Source organism: Apus apus, chromosome 1 (genome assembly GCF_020740795.1).
Source record: "Apus apus isolate bApuApu2 chromosome 1, bApuApu2.pri.cur, whole genome shotgun sequence".
Taxonomy (NCBI): domain Eukaryota; kingdom Metazoa; phylum Chordata; class Aves; order Apodiformes; family Apodidae; genus Apus; species Apus apus.
In genome coordinates, this window is record NC_067282.1 from 164,224,838 (window position 1) to 164,239,305 (window position 14,468).

Consider the following 14,468-nt stretch of genomic DNA (forward strand, 5'->3'; position numbering starts at 1 on the left):
CTTCTCTTTAAATTTATATGTAGAATATTTTTAATCACTACTTTCATATCAAGCTCCTGATGAAATATAACTTCAAATTTACACACCTATTTTTAATGTTCAAGTGTAAGTGTTCCATTTACATTTACCTCAATTTAGCAGTTAAAGATTGAGAAGCAGTCATTGTGCTAGCCAAGGGAAAAGAAATGTTTTAAATTTAATTAAGAAACTCACAATAACATTCACAGGGATATTGCAATTGATGAGTCTTGTCCCTGCATTTCTTATTGATATGTTTTTATTACTCATTAGTTCCTTAGAAATATTTGGATTTAAAGAGTATATTATTATGCTTCTTTTACTAACTCTAGAATGCATCTTTGTCATTATATTTCATAATGATTATAATTTAATTTTTAGCAGCTCATTTTTTGCAGTCTCTAGTTATCTTCTAGCTCTATGGACTGAAGGTACCACAGTATTAAAATCACTTTGAAGGGATTAATATGTTTCCTTAGTTCACTTTCTCTTATGTTAGTTCTTTAAACTGGATAAAATAAGATTTGACACATCGTACTGTATATGTGACATGGCTACCTCTTATAACAGAGGCCCAACCAAGTTTTGGGTCTGGAAATAGGTGTACGGGTAATCTGGTATTAGACTGCTGTCTGATCTCACACAGACTTTTCCATGGTTTCTGTTTTTCAGGTCTTTCCTTACTTGCTCCTTTGTCTGTCTGTCCCTGGTTCTTTATGGAATAGATATAATAAAAATGTTCTCTGGTGGAAGGAATGGAATCTTTCTCCTCTGACTATGACTATTCATCTAGTCTGAACTGTATAATATTAATCCTCAGTATATGTTACATACCTGTGTCAAGAAGATTTTTAATTTTTCCCAGTTCCTTTAGATTTGTCTGTCTTCATAGCTTCTCACACTGAATTCCTTAAAAAGGTTAACATACATTGCTAGTTCATAGTTATACATATTATACAGTTGTAGAGGAACTGCAATATGGGAAAAATCTAACATTTTGTTTTTGAGACAATGAGTTTCTACTTAATGTTAATAGTCATTAGGACACCGAGCTATCAACAGGGTGTAAGAGAATAAATATTTCCTTGTTAAAAATGCAGTCATATATTTGCATGTATTAACTTGGAAAGTATTAATTTTAAACAGTTCAGAAAGTCTTTCAAATGAAAAGATTGTATCAGTAGGTCAGATTCTTTTTTGCCAACACTTAGTGCATGACTCCCTGTGGAAGTAGCGCCTCCAAATACACACAGTGGCTGCAAGATTACTGATCTAGGTACCACAAATGAGAATAGTGTGCTGTGTAACATTAAGGATGCCAGTAATGTGCAGGAGGTCTGTATAAGAGACATTAAGAGAAGTCTGAGAATCATTTGCTATCTTGTGATGAAGAGGTAAGATTTAAGTCCAAGCCTTTCAGTTGTTTTTACTGCAAAACAAAACTGCCCTACAAAACCTGCAGAGACAGTGAGCCCATTGGCTGGAATAGACTGAGCAGGGCATTTTGCCTTGTAAGGATTTCTATGGTCAATTTAGACGAGGACATAAAACCCCAAGAAAACTAGGCCCATCAAAAGGATAGGCTAAAGTGAAGAAACATGGTTTCCTTTTACGTTTCAGATCCTAGAATCATCCTAGAATCATAGAATGGTTTGGGTTGGAAGGGACCTTTAAGATCCTCTAGTTCCAAACCCCCTGCCTGGGCAGAGACACCTCCCAGCAGATCAGGTTGTTCAGGCCCGATCCAGCCTGACCTTGAACACTTCCAGGGATGGGGCTTCCACAAACACTTGTGCCAGTGTCTCACCAACTTTACACTAAAGAATTTCCTCCTAACATCTAACGTAAATCTCCCCGCTTCCAGTTTTGATCTATTATCTCTTGTCCTATCATTACAAGCCCGTGTAAAAGGTCCCTCCCCGGCTTTCCTGTAGGCCCCTTCAGGCACTGGAAGACTGCTATAAGTCCTCCCTGGAGCCTTGTCTTCTCCAGGCTGAACAGCCCCAGTTCTCTCAGCCTGTCCTCATGGGAGAGGTGCTCCAGCCCTCAGATCATCTTCATGGTGCTTCTCTGGACTTTCTCCATGAGCTCCATGTGCTTCTTGAGTTGGGAACTGCAGAACTGGACACAGTACTCCAGGTAGGGTCTCACGAGAGTCAAGTAAAGGAGGAGAATCGCTTCCCTTGACCTACTGGCCATGCTTCTTTTTATGCAGCTCAGGACATGGTTGGCTTTCTGGGCTGCAAGTGCACATTGCTGGCTCATGTTGAGCTTCTCATCCACCATCAATTCCAAGTCCTTCTTCTCCAGACTGTTTTCGATCCATTCTCCACACAGTCTGTATTGTGTTTGGGATTGCCCTGACCCAGGTGAAGGACCTTGCACTTGGCCTGGTTCTGAGAGAACTTTCTTCATGCTGGCTTTGTCAGTTCATTAGGGAAAAAAAAACAATAAGGAAACAGTGATCCCAGAGCCAATTCTCTTTTCTATAAAGCAGGAAGAATACCACATACTGAACTTGTTTCTCTCACACATATAAGTGAAATAGCTTTAAGTCCTGTTAACAGCCCAGCAAACTTCTCTTTCAGTTCAGTGATAGTTCTGGTGCAAGAAAGCAAGAATTCTCCCTTTGACATCACATCAGAGATCTAATTCATCACTGTGATCAACACATTCTCAGGGTACCCATTGACCTCACCAGAGTTCACAATTAGTTTTGAGTTAGTAAATTAAAACTGGATAGAAGTTATTACAAAAAGTCCAATTCCTGTTAAAATGTTATCCATAGTATTTCTTTTAGTTGAATTCATGTCTTGAGTGAAAAGTGCTTTAACATGCTACATTCCTAATTTTGAATTTTTTTAATGTATCCAACTTCAACAGTAATTGAGCAAGGGTGTCCCTACCTGAGGGATGAAGCAGCACGATGTTTCAAATCATCAGCTGCTGCAACCAGTAGGTACTAATGTTCAAACGTGTTCCAGCCACCTGCTCCCTGAGCCATCACCATGTGTGTGGATCCTGCTCTGGCCTCATGCATTTAAAAATGCACTGCAATGTGTTATGGTATTCCAGAGCAATGCACATGCATAGAATAGATTACTGAAGAATGCGTTTCACTCTGAAAAGTTTCCTGAGAGATTATGATAGTTCTGGAGACCAGTTCTCTCTCTGGTGCTAGTGTCATTAACCTAAATTTCAAAGTCTTTCTGCTTCTTGTTTAGGAAATGCTATTTAGATGTAAAATTTCTTCCAGTTTCGATTGACTACTTAGGCATCATTAAAATATAATTAGCAGATTGTCTCGATATGCTAGACATTTATAAACCTCAAACAAGTGTCTCTCTATTCATCCAACATTTAGTTATTACAGTAGATTTATTAGGAGCAAGTCTCTCTCCAAAGGCATCAAAGAGAAATTAAAGAAGCTATGTAGAATTTTTAAATTAGACCCAACATGTTCCTAAAAAAAAAATCTGAAAACATGTATTTAAGTTGGCTGATTCACCCCTAGATATTTATTCTCAGACTTCACATATGTAACAGCTCTAGTTAATATTAAAATTGTTGAGGTCTTACTACTTGTAAATAAAACTTGCAGTTCTAGAAAACAAAAAAGATTAATGTCAGGGGTATACAGAGTTTTTAGCGTGTTATTCTATTGTTTGGTGAAAATAAGTTATGTTTGGGTGTGACAAAAAAAAACACTGCATTTTTGTAATTCAAATTCCTTCATATTCCACTTTACTTATTCTATACAAAAGTTGTTAGTATTTTGTATATAATGTCATCTGACTCTCAGAGCCTGTTTGCCTAGTGAGAAACTTCTTCAAGAGAACTCAGAGCTTAGGACTAAAAGCACTGATCCCCTCTATGTCATTAAATTAATTGGAGTTCCCTAATTATCCAAATAATTTTCACTCATCTAAATGGTAAATTTGGTTAAGGTGTAGTCTGCAGAAGGCACCCATCACTGAAAAGAGGAATGGAGCTTTTCTCTTAGTTTGTCTTTTTCTAGTGATTTATGAGTGGAAAATGGTTACCTAATTTCCAATTCTGAATGTTGTACCTCAGCTACCATGACTGTGTATACACTATCCCAGAGGTTCCTAATATCCTTTGTGGGTGGTTTTGCACCAAATAATATGACAGTGCACAATAACTGGGCCTTGGCATTCACTCAGGCTTGTCACAATAGCCCAAGCTGGGACTCCACGTAGGAAATTTCAGTCCACTTTCTATTGCAAGTCCTTAAGGTTCACAGAGTTCAGATACAGGTATAGTTTCTTCTGGAACAGCAGAAGTTGATCGATTTAGGTCCCATAAGACAATCCATACCTCAGAAAAAGAGCAAATAACACTGTATCTAAAATAAAATAATTTGTATCCTCCTTAAAACACATCTCCACTGAACTCATCTCAGGTAGCAAATTAAGACACTTAACAGAAGTTCTATAAATATTTTACTGTCCTTTTCACTAAAATACCATATGATAAGCCTTTTATAAAAATCTTCCTTAACAAGGAACTCAGCCCAGCTTGAAATATTATCAACAAATAGAACCATGTTTGCTTCCCTGGACGCTGGGGGTCTTGGTGGATAACAGGCCCAACATGAGTGAACAGTGTGCTGCAGGAGCAAAGAAAGCCAACAGAATGCTGGGCTGCATCAACAAGGGCATCACCAGCAGAGATAAGTCATTATCCCACTCTACTCAGCACTGGTCAGACCATACCTGGAGTATATGTTCAGTTTTGGTCCCTGCTCTACAAAAAGGATGAGGACGGGCTGGAGAGGGCCCAGAGAAGGGCCACAAGGATGATCAGAGGACTGGAGGACCTGCCATATGAGGAAAGGTTGAGAAAACGGGGCTTGTTCAGCCTTGAGAAAAGAAGGCTCCAGGGGGACCTTATTACCATATTCCAGTACTTAAAGGGTGGATACAAAGAAGATGGGAGACTCCCTATTTACAAGGAGTCACATTGAAAAGATGAGGGGTATTGGGCACAAACTTGGGAAGATTCCAATTGGACACAAGAGGTGAATTTTTCACCATGAGGACAGTCCAACATTGGAATAGTCTCCCAAGGGAAGTGGTGGATTCTCCCACATTGGACAGTTTTAAGTCTCAGCTTGACAGGGTGCTGAGCCATCTCATATAAAATATAGCAGTACCTGGAAAGGTTGGACAAGATGATCCTTGAGGATCATGTTCCAACCTGGCATTCTAGGATGGAGTCTCCATCTCTGGAGATATTAAAAATCTGTCTGGATACAGTCCTGTGTGAAGTGCTCTAGGTTATCCTGTTTCGGTGAGAGAGTTGGACTAGATGATCTCTAGAGGTCCCTTCCAACTCCAGCAATTCTGTGATTCTGTTTGATTCAGTGCAAGGCACCAACATAAGGCAAGGTTTGAGAGATACTTAAGAGCTACATAGTCTTTTATTGCCACAGGGAGGTGCATTCAACCTAGTGCATGCTGGTAGTACAGTTTGAAGCTTGCCTATGCCATCACTTCCTCAGCAGTCCCAAATACATATTATTGCCAGGAGAAAAGTTTTACATGCAAGTCAACTAGTCTGGGTCACACTGAGGGGATTCCAGCCCAGAGGCTGATAAATACCCCAATTTATTAATATGAGCATTTGAATAACAATCATTACTTACCTCCTAGCTGATGAAATAACTGCACTGTGTCATAATGCTGTCACTCGTAGTCAACTGGTGGTGTTAGGAGGAGTCAACAAACTGAAGATGTGAGGTTCATACTTCCCAAGGAAAATAAAAGTAAAACCATTCTTTCCTATGGAACCTATTTTGGAGAGATTTACTCCACAGGTACAGATTTTTGTTTGCCAGATAAATCCAAACTTAAATAAAATCAGTAAAAGAAAACAGGACACTGGGACTTAGATTTGCTTGTTAAAAAAAAAAAAAAGCTGGAGTTTAGATCCCTAAGAACAATCTACTTGAAAAAAACATCTAAGTAGACCTTTTTGTGGAATAAGTTTGAAACACTGTAGTTATCCTTTAGTTGCTTTTGAACCCACAGAATGCCCCTTTAATTAGGTTTTAAGTGTGCAATGGCAATTAGAATTTGACATCGTGTATTTGCGGCTACAAATAACCTCTGTCCTCTGCAGTATGCAAATAGCTGTTTCTAATTGCACACATTCTGAAGAAATGAATCCAATTGGATTAATTAAGGTCTTTTTCTGTGCCATCCATCTAATGTTCCTGTATACTCAATGCTTATTAAACACCATTGTATCCTAAGCATACACTATATATTTTTTTATAGTAGCTCTTAAGAATGCAATGCCTTTTCCTTCCCCAATTTACTGAATGTCTAGGAAAACTCAAGTTTTGCATTTAATTTCTTCCCTTCCTACTTCATCTATGAGAAACTACTTGATGTTGTTAGTAGCTTTCAGACTTGTCTGTGTTTCTTCCTCCCTTTCAAGCAAACAATGCTGTGTTCAATAGCTATTATTTTCTAATTTCTCCTTCCAGCAGAGGAAGGAGAGGTGTTCAGCATTCTGATATGCAGCTTAGCATTGTCTACTGTGTCCACCATGATTTTTCTCTTGGCTGATCAGTGTCTGATCCTTGAGACATAAACAAAGATGAATTTTTGTTTTAAACTAAATTTATTTAGCAAATATTTTTAACACTTACTGGAAGACTCTTTCAAGTCATTAGTTAGTCAAAGCTTTTGCAATGTTAGAAATTTATCTTGCTATTATATTAGATACTTGGAGCCTTTTTAGCATTACAAATGTAAGGATACATGGGGGGGTATTTATCTTGCAGAGGATTATTAAACCTTATTCAGATAATTCTGAGGATGAAAAAATTGAAACACATTTTATTCTAAATCTAACTCAAATATTTTTCAAGTCTTGTATTTAAAAAATATTTTTTTTCTCCTTTGTCAATTTTTTATGCTTTTCCTCATAAGAGACAGAGATGTTTTTATCAGAAACTTGCAAGCTTTTAATCAAACAAAAGCAGAAAAAGCCCTCAGTCCCTGTCTTATCTACACATATAAGCCTATTGTCTACTGCAGTTTGGGATTTCTGAATAAATATAAGCATCTACTCTCATGCATGCAGCTGCCTCTCTAAATTATGATCTTCAGCAGATACAAATATCCTGACAGATTAACTGTAGAATTAAGGTTTAAGGGAAAAGTGGATAAAACTCAACAGAGGAAAAAAAGTCAACATCTCTTTGACTTGAATATATGTCTAAGGGGAATTGTTGTTTCTTCAAAAAAATAGTGATAAAATGGTGGTCTTATCTAAAAGTGAAAGCTAGAATTTAAAGATCCATTTTTTCTACTTTATTATTCTGAGAACAAGATTCTCAGGAAGTGAAGGAATCTCCCTTGATCTTCTGCTTTTGTAATGGGGAGACTGGAATGGCCTTCAGGTCCCAGAATTATCTCCGGGTGAATGCGAACGGCCAACTCATTAAAGCTTTCCAGTTACTCCCCTGGTTTATTCCACTGTACCCATACCCAAAGGAGTATTCAGAAGAAGATGTAAGAAATGGAAGTTAAGGTTCAATAGACTCCAGGAGGTCCAAAATTAAAATTTTTCCAGCAAAGGTGCTTAAGTCAGTCTTTAGAGTCAGCTCAGTAAAATATGAGCATGATGTGGAGAAACTGGCCTCAAAATCACAAATGCATATCCAATTCTAATGGTACTTCTATCAGATTTGGCAATTGTTTGCCTAATTCTCTAGTGCATTATTTTTATTGCATGCCTTTGCTGAGCTTCCTTTCCTTACTTTTCCTTTCTTGTGTGTATAAATTTGTCATTTGTTTCCATTTGCTTTTCTGTATCATACTTTCCTCTCTCCCAGCTGTTCTGCTGATCTCACACACCTGACAGCAAAATTTAAGATCTTGAAACTAGTCCCCTCCTGAACTCACTGAAATGTCTGGAACCTCTTCTTAGTTAATCAGAGCACAGGCTTTTCACCCCAAACTTCTCTACAGCTATATCTACCAAGCATTTTTATATCTCAGTAAATCATTTGTTAATAGAATTATAATTTTCTGAAATGTCTGGGTTTCATTCAGGCATATAATTTTCTTTTTATGAGGGCCATTAAAGGATACTGAAGAAAGTTTATTATCAGCAATGTCATCCTGCTTTCTCCTACAGCTGTTCTTATCAATTATATTGGCAAGAATAGGTTACCCAGAGGGCAAATCACTCATAACAGTGTTGCTACTAATCTAGTATTAGTATGACTGCTCAGATGAAACTACTGCATTACATGAATAACCATTACAAATGTTAGCCACCTGTGGGCACAAAATCTGCATATTTATAAAAAGAAAGCAAAACAAACAAACAAAAAACACCACAAAACCCCAAGTCTAGGTAATTTAAGATTACTGTAAGGTATTTTGCTAAAATATTAGTAAAGTGCACGTAGAAAAGTAAACCTTGGTTGGACGTCCACTGCATTTTACTGTGTCTCAATGGTAATTTGCTTAAATCCACAGGTTTGGGATTTTCAGGGGTTTTGGTGTTGCACAAACATCATTATGAAATTATTCAAATCTGGACAAAATGCTTTGATTTGAAAATCTATTCCACATTCACTGTGTTTACAGATCTTTAGCATGAATATTTATTGCAGATGGTAGATGTGCTGTGTGTTACCTAATAAATGGCCAACATCAGTTTAAAGAAAATCTCATTTTGAAAGTTGCATCTGTTCTTCACAAAACATTTAACTTAAAAGATCATTTAGAAAGTTTTCCATAGTTATAAAAGTAGTATTATTTTATCTATCATATGATTTTTTAATTTTTTTTTTATGGGCTACTATATGTTCATTAACGTTTATGTGCTTTTTTTTCCATTCATCTCTCTCCATCTCATGAAAAGCATATCTGGGTAAGTTAAAACACCATGGCTGCTGAACATATTTATTTTCAGCACCATGTTTATTTTCTATGTTTTATTCTTATTTCTTTTTGGTTTCTGTGAACCTTATGTAACAAATCCATTCAGAAAACTGACCCAAATGAAAACTCTGGAAGTGTTCAAAATAATGGTAAACAGCAAAAGCACACACAAATTCAGGTCAGGATTTGTTCCTGCAGTGCTTAAGATTATGGATTAGCTACTTGGAGACAAATGTCATTTTTTTTTTTTTTTTAAATAAACACATTTTGTGAGGTCTAAGGCCCAGAATCACACAGACATTTGAAAGTTTTAAGTCAGTGAAAAATCTGTGAGAAGGACTAGATTAACAAATGCTGTTAAGACATAAATTATGCTTAATTAAATCACAGAGGACTCAAACTCATAACCCTGGTAATCCAGAGTATACAATTTATTTTTTATATTTGAAATACAATAGTATTTCAGTTGTGCACATAATTTTGCTTTTTTTTTTTCACCAGGTTTTTTTTGTTTGGTTTTGTTTGTTTGTTTTTAACCCAATAGCAAGTTTAAAATCTTCAACTCCTCTTTGATCTGTCATACAAATGTTTAGGGGTTTTTAATAATTTTGGAATTTAAGAAGAAAATTTACATCCATTCAAAGCATGTATGAGCTAAAGGTGGAAAGAGAAAGAGAGAACAAAGGGGTTACCATATTAATTTAGAGTATGAGATTATGAAATGGCCTTATGAAAATAGATTTGAAAACTTTTAACCAACCTGGGAACTCCAGAGGTAGTACAGTATGTAAAGGACTGCAAGGTTAGATATTACTAGATACTAGTCTGTTTATTTCACAGGTGGTTTTTAGGGGTTTTTTAATAGCAGCTCTCTGCAGGTCTAATTTATTAGGATCTATATTAAGCATTCCTGACCATACTTCACTTAGCTTAATGTGTGTCTTCAGAAAAAAGGACGTGCCCCTTCAGTTTGTATACCCTTAAAATGTATACCTATATAGAATAATGACAGCATTGTTTTGCTGTAATTCTGTAGTCTGCTTTGCTGCTCTGTTTTATCTGGGAAGCTGTTTTATTTAAAGTTCTACTTCCTTGCTTTATAGAATATTTTATTTATTTATTTATTTATTTATTTATTTATTGCAACCTGGTTTCTGTATTTCAGAATATGTATTGGATGCAAAACATTTCCTAAAAATGGAAATTAAATTTTGTCCATTGTTCTCTGACTATTGCTTCAAGTATCTAAAAAAAGGAAGAAGGAGCACTTCAAATAATTTTAAAACTGGGTCATTTAAGTGCCAAAGTTGAAACAAGATCTTACCAAGTTTTTAATTAGTGAAGTCTTTAAACCAGATGGACCCTTTTGGATTAAATTAAATCAGCAATATTTGATAATATCCAGTCTGAGTCTCTTTTTGCCTCCTCCTCCCTATTTTAAAAGCATTTACAGTCTTGCAGAAAATACATAGGTAAAATGTAACTTCTTGTTTTTATGACATTTAATATAATTCTTAATTTATACAAATTCAGCTACCATTTTTTGTCATACAACGACCTTAGCTACAGAATTCTAGCCTCTCTTAAGTATTTAGCAAATGAAAAGATAAAATCCAAATCCAGCTTAATTCATTAGAAATCCTCTCTCCTATATTTTGCAGTATTTGAATGTGTGTTAGCTTCTGAGAGGCAGATGTGTTTAATCTTAACTTGAAATCATAGGATTACTGAGACAAATATAGCATATCTGGACTATTGTTTCTATTTCTGTTATAGAAACCAATCATGCAAAATATTTTGTTGTAAACTAAACTTTTTTTAGTATTTCTGATAATAGTTATATTTTCAATAATAATAATCATCATCTGCTAGGTGAACACATCTGTATGTTATCTTTTTGAGAAAATGTCAATGAGTAAAGGCCATTTCATAGGATTTAAATTGCCTATTAGCCAAGATGTTTAAATAAATTATGCTTGCATTTTATGAATATGATTTTGCTCTCAACTTACCATGCCTCGTTCTCAATTTGTGTCACATTTATGATTACATTAATTAAGAGACAATATACGATGTGCAATGTGATATCTGCTGCTAGAGCTTTGAGAGGAAATGCTGTTATTCTCAGAAATGTTAAGATCTGTGTTGAAATATTGTTCAAGTTTCATCTAGACAGTGTCTGGGCTTAGTGTACTACACAGTGTGTTTGCATTACATGTATCAGAAATCCTAAACTCTAACTTCTTGTTTGCTTCATGGTGGGGGAGCCTCATCTTCATAAAGAAAACTGTCACTGAATGACACAGAACAAATCAAGATCTTGTTAACTTCCCACACAAAGTCTATTTAAAGATTATTGATTTTAATAAAGTTCATTGAGTTTTAATACAATGAATTGGTGAGGGCTGCTGATACAGAGCTAGAATTTTCCTGGTACAAGGGAAGGATATATAGGAAATAGAAAATTTGCAGGATTATATAGTTGGGTCTTATCATTCCCCCCTTCCTTTTGCTCCTATGTACCTCTGCTGTCCAGAGTGATATTGAAGAATTCATAGATAGTCCCCATGGTATGAGGCAGTTGTGCTCTCAGCTTGATAGGTTGAAGAACGATGCTAAAGAAAATAGTTCAACATACCAGTGCCTTCGGGAAGTAATTTTGAGAAGGATTAAAAGTCAGAAGTCAGTGCTAGGGAGGCAACCCCACTTCTCTGATACACAACTCCACAACACAACTTTTTCTTTTTCTTTTCTGTCTTTGATAGAAGAGTGAAGACAGCCCACTTTATAAGGCACTCTCTCTAAAACCAACAAATATCAAGCACCTCAAATTTTGGATGAATGCTAAACAGTTGATGTTAATGAAATATCTTGGCTTTGCAAAACCAGGTGTGGGGTAATCATACATTTTAAATCGCATATGGCAGTTACTCCTGTAACATCTCCAGAAAGAGGATTTTATTCTCAAACAGTAATAATGTTATCTTTAAAAATACAGTTTTAATTTAGAATTAATTCTAGTGGTAGTAAGTAGTTTAAAGCCTTATCTGCAAAAGAATAACATTTATAGTAATGCCTAATTAATTTTGATTCTTCTTTATCAGCTTGTTTTCAGATGTTGTCAAAAAATAAACAAGCATGGACATATTTACATTTTAATTTCCTACTTGCTTTCCAGTGGCAAGTAGACCCATTAGAATATGTAGTACTCATCTGACAAAGTCTTAGAAGGGGAAAATCCATGTTCCCTGGCAAAGCATCTTCCAAATTAGGGAAACCATATAATGCTATTCACCATCTCCAAACCCTGTCTTTGTAATGAAGAGGGAATAATGAGCTTTAGGATATTTGTCTCTTCTGCCTCCTGTGATCAGTTGTATGTTTAATTTTGCAGATGATTTGCACTATTGATCTAAAGGATACAAATTTTTTTTTTCCTACATGACACTTTTAACTAATTTTTTAAGAGTAGATTTTTTTAATGTGATGTCATTCCCAGCTGCAGAAGGACCTGATCCCTGGGGCTGGGCTGACTTTGGAGGAGAAACAAGTAGCACAGAGTTTTGTGGGGTCTGTACTCTGCCGTGGGACACCAAAACTGGCCAGCATCCCTGAAAGCTTAGCTTTTCCTGAGGACAGCCGAGCCAGCTCACAGTCATGGTGGCAGCAGGAGCCACACAACGCTCTTGTGGCACCTGAGTGAAGTTACAGCTCTGCTGTAGTTTCACAGGCACCCCACAGAGCCATCTCTTGTGATAGGCTGCAACCTATCCACAGGTAGCTGGGAGGTGGCTGTGTCTGGCCATTCCTTGATTCTATTTTACTTAGCAGCCAAGTCTTTATGTCTCAATTTGCCTTCACTGCTTGTCTCCCTGGGAATATGGGTTTTCTGCATCTGCTCCAGCTACTGAAGGTAACATGATGTTTGTGTATGCAGAGAGCAACTTTTTCTCATTTTACTTAGGAGTTGGCTTTCATACAAAGCAAGGATAGCTCTGCAACGTCTTTGGACATCTGAGTGATAAAAGATAAGCTATGCTGCAAAGGATGTGTGGGAGGAGAAGCTAGATAAACTTTAGTAACGCTGTCAAGTATTTGTAGTGTTACATACTACTACAGCAGAAGCACAGAAAGTAAAGCAGCTGTCTTTCTATTAATATTCAGAGCAAGGGATTTAAACTCGTATGCAAAATTGCAGTTTGAGATCCATTTTCTTCCAAAGCCAAATTCTCAGTCTGGCCCCTTGGCAGTGCAAAAATCCCAAAAGTAGTACTCCTTACAAGCAAGATCATTCCATCACTTTTATTTCCTGTGATTTTGTAGTAGTTATATTTGAAAAGCTGCTAAGGCAGTGAAGAATTGTCAAGGGATAACTGAACCACAAAGACTGTAGTAACAAAGGAGGCCAGAGCAAAATTGAAGCTATAATTCCAAGATTTTCTTGTTGTGTGGGAATGTAGGCAAATTTTAATATTACATTAGCATAGTCCCTGTCTAATTTGTTTTTCACCACAGCTTGTTCCTGAGAGCATTCTTTTGTGTTTCACTCAGTAGGAGGCAGCTGAAAATATGTTGTTAAACAGCAGAAAAAAAAACTTCTGAAGAACTGCTTTTTCTATGATACCACTACAGTGGCTTCTTTATTACCATTTTAGGAATAAAAATGTCTGGTTAAATGGTTGGACATGTTTATTATAGAGCATTCTCCTGATAGGCTAACTGACTGGCCTATACATGGCTTTACCAAATATTTAGTACTGCTGTATTAAAAGTACATTTTAGCTTTGAGGATGGTGTTTTACTTAACATATTTATTGCAATCCAGAGAAGCTGCAGATTTGCAGATGCAAATCCTGCTGCAGATGCAGGATTTGGGATTGGTGTCTGGTCAACTCAATAGAAATCTGTGTATGCATATATATATAAAATTGAGAAAGCACATCAACTCTATAAAAATGTATACGTCAGTAAGCCACACAGATTTATTTTTATATAACCATTAATAATTAACAAATTTAACATTAAAATATTAAAGATATAACCAACTCTTAATTAGCTACAGATGGCCTATTAAAGATGCAGAACAGCTGTACTCCAGAGACTCTAGAACTGTGTATAGCTGGTCCAGCAGGGTTTGGTGTTTCAAACACAGAGACCTCTCCTACCTCGCTGCATTACATCCTTTCTTAGCTCAGGTCTAGAATAGGCAATTTGGGGCCTTTTGGAGTCATGGCTAGACCAGAGCTAAGCTAGTCTCAAGAGGAATCCCTCAGTTTTCTCTCTTCACCAATGTCTTCTATTATATGGGTGATACTTTTATATAGTGTATCCCAATTTTGTATTGCTTCAGCTAAGAACAGACAGAAACTTCATCTTCTCTATGTCAAATGTTTAATGTGATGTCAGAATGCACCAAAAATAAAAGAATAAAAGTTGGGAATAGATGAATAGATTAAAAAATGGAAGGAGCTGTGTTGTCCACTGGTGTTTTCTATGCCTGTCACCGTGCTTCACCGTTGT

General features: G+C 36.4%; 1 protein-coding gene across 1 annotated transcript in view; it reads left to right on the plus strand.

Moving 5' to 3' along the window:
- PPFIA2 (PTPRF interacting protein alpha 2) overlaps positions 1 to 14,468 on the plus strand; it is a 305,971-nt gene that overhangs the window by 274,644 nt on the left and 16,859 nt on the right. The gene's annotated exons all lie outside the window — the stretch shown is intronic.